Genomic DNA, 5,311 nt, shown 5'->3' on the forward strand with positions numbered 1-5,311 from the left:
TGACAAGGAAGGTGGATCACTTTTGAACTTCCAGAGGTTACAATAGCTTCAAAAACTGTACAAGTAAAAAAGAATGCAGTAAGTGTTGAGTAATGATAATGTGTAAGGCAGCTTTTATAATCCTTATTATGCTTGCTAACATATAAGATGGTTAAAGTTAGATGTTGAGTGTATTTTAAGCTAGGAATAGTTCTACTGTCAAGCTGGATCAGACGGTGGCTGAAGAAAGAAGTCAGTTGTGAGTTGACATCCTCTACTAAGAGATACTTTTCAGTTGATGGAAAAAGAGAAGGCTAGGTAATACTCATGTGCAGTTTCATAAAACAAGATCTAGAAAAACAAATTCACATATATGCTATTTGCTTTGCTGTTTCTGCCTCCCACCTTTTCCTTCAACAAGGCAAATGGTTACAATTCACTCCAGAAAAACTGAACAGACAGTCTCAAAGTAAAAATATATTATTTTTATACATTGTGCGTATTTTTTTATTTTTTTTTGCCTTTTTTTTTAAAGCAATGGATTTTGTTAGTGTGTTAGAAGACATGGTTTAATAATTGTGGTATTTTGTAGTAGCAGTGGTAATGGATGAATGTTCTTATCAAAAAAATACTTAGGTAATGCCTAATCCAACGTTGTGCCTGAAGATGTGCTTATGCGACTTACAGAACGGTACAGAAAAGCCCTTTGCCAGTGTCCTGAACACTGTGCTGGACTTCTGCTGCCTCACTGCTCTGAACAACTCTTGGGTTTCCTTTCTGGTTTAAGTGATGAATATGATCAAGTGCTTTAAATGTATGTATCTGTTACATTTTTTTGTAATACAATATGACCGATAAAATTATCTGCTGCTTTTTGTCTGATAAATAAAGCCAATGAAACCTATGCTTCTCCAGACTGTGTGGGAACTGGTTTTTGTTTACTTCTGATCACTATTGTGGGAATTTTGTTTGTCTGACAATGACTTTTGCCATTCAAAGAAGAGAGTGATGGTGATGCCTTGTAAATGCTGCTTTTAGAAAGACCAGTTTTAGAAAACACTCTGCTGGATAGAGCCTAAAGTTCTAAGTCTCTGAAAGTCCAAAGTGTTACAGTCAATAGCTCAATATCTAAGTGGAAACCAGTAATGAGTGGTGTCCCTCAAGGGTCTGTGCTGGGACCAGTACTATGTAATATCTTAATCAATAATAAGAGGAGTTGAGTTTGTGGATAACGCCAAGCTGAGTGATGCAGCTGATGTGCTGGAGGGATGGGATTGCCCTCCAGAGGTGCTTGGACAGGCAATCCCTGTCAGGACGCATGCAAACCTCATGAAGTTCAACAGGGCCAAGTGCAAGGTCCTGCACCTGGGTCAGGGCAATCCCAGGCACCAATACAGGCTGGAGGAAAAAACTGCAGAGAAGGCCTTGGGATACTGGGGGATGAAAAGCTGGACCTGAGCCAGCAATGCATGCTTACAGCCCAGAAGGCCAAATACATCCTGGGCTGTTTCAAAAGAAGTGTGGCCAGCAGGTGGAGGGAGATGATTCCACCCCTCTGCTCTGCTGTGGTGGGACCTCACCTGCAGCACTGTGCCCAGCTCTGAGTCCTCAGCACAGAAAAGACTTAGGCCTGCTGGAGCAGGTCCAGAGGAGGGCCACAAAAATGATGAAGGAGCTGGAACAGCTCTGCTATGAGGAAAGGCAGCAAGAGCTGAGGTTGTTCAGCCTGAAAAAGAGAAGACTCTGGTGAGCCCTTATTGCAGCCTTTCAATACCTGAAGGGTGCTCCTAAGAAGATGGGGACAGACAGTTGAATAGGGCCTGTAGCGAGAGGACAAGGCGGAATGATTTTAAACTAGAAAGTGGAGACCTAGATTAGATGTAAGGAAGAAGTTTTTCACTGTAAATTTGCTGAAACTCTGGCCCAGGTTGCCCAGAGAGGTGATAGAAGTCCCATCCCTGAAACACTGAAGGTCAGGTTTGACAGGGCACTGAGCAACCGATCTGGTTGCAGATATCCCTGCTCACTGCAGAGGGTTGGACTAGATAACCTTCAAAGGCCTTTCCATCCTCAAGTATTCTATGACTATGGTTATCTCATTGTGAATATTTTGTAATTCACATTTGCTTTAGTTGCCTTTATCCCATCATTGGTTTTATGTAAGTGTTAATTTAAATATTACGTTATCAGTGAGTCACCAAAGATGCTTGCGGAGCAGAGTGGATACCTTTGATGGCTGAGCACAATGAAGGACTGTGATTAACTGGCCAGCATCTGTTGGAAATTGTGTGAGTCATTACTTCTTACACTAACTCCCTTATATATACACTGTTTCCCTGCAAAGATCTTACTGTTAGGCTGCTGCTTGTGACATGGCTGTGACAGTTCAAAGCCAGAGAGGAAGGGAAAAGTTCTCCTGCAATCGACACCTTTTTGTGTCCCTCAGACTGTGAAGGTGATGTCTCTTTCACGTTTTGGCATTGTGAACAGGCTGGGGAGGCCTGGCTGAATCTGCCAGCTCATGTAGAGTTCTCCCTGTGTAGACCTGTCTGTGAAGAGTTGTCCCACAGAGCTGGGCACAGAGAGTTGTCCTAGGCCCAGTTTCTAAGTGTGTATTAGTTGGCAGCATGTTTTCCAAAGGAAAAAAAAGAAGTCATTGTGAGACAATGGGAAATGCATTGTACAGCTGCTGAAATTGTGTAATATTTGTAACGATACAAGGGGTGAGATGTTGTATCAATTTATTTGGATTTTGGAGTTTGAAGCTACATGTGCAGGGGGACACTGTAGTGGCATCTCTTCTGACAATATCTTTTCAAAGGTTATTGTGATCTTTGCATGGCTAATTATATTTTTTATAAAAAATAAGATGTACTATAACAATATTATGATTTAATATTGTTAATAATTTAAGGTTACTATTTTTCAATCTCATTTCTACATAAAGTGTATCATAATAGTGTACAACCAATACAGAAAACTGAATTAACAGAAACCCCATTGTTATTTTGTGGGGTTTTTTTAGTTTGTTTTGTTGTTGCTGGTTTTGTTGGTTTTAGTACAAACAGGAAAAAAAAATCCTTCAAGAATCCTTATGATGAGCAACTTGGGTGTGATAGTCAAGCAATAAAATCTGATTGCGAAATAGATTTTCCTCTTTATTGCACCTGAGGGGGAATTAATCATATTGCAATTAAAATGGATTTCTTTCACTGAACAGAAAAAAAAGGAATTAAAAAATATCTTTATATTGAGATATTCAACCCAAAGGTTTGTAAAACACTTTATGCCTGCTGTATTAGAGAACATTCAGTGACTTTTGAAGGGGAAGACACTTTTTACCCTTCCCCTTTTTAGCCAAAAGAACCACATAACAGCTTAGAGTTTTCAAATGGTTAAATTAAAGTTGACAGAATTAAATTACATGGATCAAACTTAAAAAATGTTTAAAAAAAAAAAAGGCAAGAAAACTAAACCCCTCCTTTTTTTGAACAAAAAATATTATTGTAATTTTTCATAACTTGGCTTTTTTCACACCCTGGTGTCTTGTAAGTGGAGAATTCCACAGTAACTTGTGTGAAAAAAGATGACCAAAGGAAGCAAAACTCCTTTCTTTTTGGAAATGGGGATTTACCTGGGAGGAGGGGAAAAAAAGTAAAAATAAAAAGGAAATAAAATGGGCATACATTTAATCTGCTATTAGGATACATACATACGAGGAGGTATGTGTGTTTCTAACAGGGTGGTAGGAGCATTTATGGCAGTATCAGGTTATTTTTCTGACCCGTTCACATGTCACATGGCTTTGGTTTCACCAGTGACCTGGTTACGGGAGGCTGACCAGGCTCCTACCTTGCTCTTACAGTGGTGATGGTTCAAAGCTGCTCCCAGGGAGGTTTGGACTGGACCTGAGGAATCAGTTCTTTACTGAGAGGGTGGGCAGACACTGGAACAGGCTTCCGAGAGAGGTGGCTGATGTCCCAGGCCTGTCAGTGTTCAAGAGGTTTCTGGGCAACACCCTGAACACGTTCCACCTGTGTCAGACCTGAACCCACCAGGCAGTTGGACTAGATGATTGTTGTAGGTCTGCCAACTGAACAATATTCTTTCCTTTTTTTCTTTTTTTTTTCTTTTTTCTCTTCCTTACCTCTTCCTCTTCCCCTTCCCTTTTCCCCCCAAATCTGTGGTGAATTAGTAATCCTGTTTTCCTGGAATTCATCAGTTTGGTAATAAATTAAGAGCCACGAGACTCTTATCTGTCATTAAACAGTGGTTTTGCAATTATCTTTTCTGAAGAAGCTGTGTTAAACATTTTTTGAACTACGTGCATTCAAGGAGGTGTAAAGTTTCAGAGATGCGCACAAATAAAAATGGCTGTGAGTGCAGAAACTCATGGAGTCACAATAATACTGGGACAGTACTTGGGATTTGCACACAGCTGCACACAAAACCATGAGCTTTCAGTAGCTGGAGATATACTGCCTTCATCTCAGAGATGGGTTTCTGTGCCATTGAACGAGTATTGCAATATGATTGTTTTCAATGCTGGCAACAATTTGGAAGCTTCAATAGCAGGCAAGTTTAGAAGTATCAAACATATTCTTTAGTTAATGTAATATAACTAAAAAAATAAGTAGATCTGTAACAAAGGTTAGTAAGCTGGCTCCTGACTTGAACGAAATTCGTGAAAAGGTCATCAGTGGTTTTTGGATCACTGTGGATGGCACAGGAAAGACAAAACCTGGAAAGTGTCATAAGAAACTTAATTCTGCTGAAAAGACACTGAGCTTTGCATCAGTCCAGCACAATCTTCAGTCTGTTGTTAGTGCTGGGTTGTTCAGGAAAGCTCCAGAGCAGAAATGGCATGATGATGGAAGCCTTTCCTTGAAGTCTAGGACAGGCTTTTTTAGTGCTCTCTGGTTACGCTCTGTAAGTCCAGCCGCTCCTCCCCAGGCCTGGAGCTGTGCATGGGGTTGCTGCGGCCCAAGTGCAGGACTCGGCGCTGGGCCTTGTTAAAGCTCACACAGCTGACCTCGGCCCATCGGCCCAGCCTGCCCAGGTCCCCCTGAAGGGCCTCCCGACCCTCCAGCAGGTCAACGCTCCCCCCTGACCTGGTGTCATCTGCCAGCTGACCGAGGGTGCTCTCAGTCTCATCAAGATCATTGATAAAGATGTGAACACATTCAATAATCTTTTGCTTCTCTGCAGACAACCTTCCCGTTGTGTCTCACTGATGAAGGCTGCTCTCTTCTCCTCATCAGCATTTTCTGTTCTTTTAGCAGCTTATTCTATTATTTCCCTGTCACCTGGAGCCCGGCCGCACGTGCCTGCG

This window comes from Merops nubicus, unplaced genomic scaffold, assembly GCF_000691845.1.
Source record: "Merops nubicus isolate BGI_N331 unplaced genomic scaffold, ASM69184v1 scaffold16384, whole genome shotgun sequence".
NCBI lineage: Eukaryota > Metazoa > Chordata > Aves > Coraciiformes > Meropidae > Merops > Merops nubicus.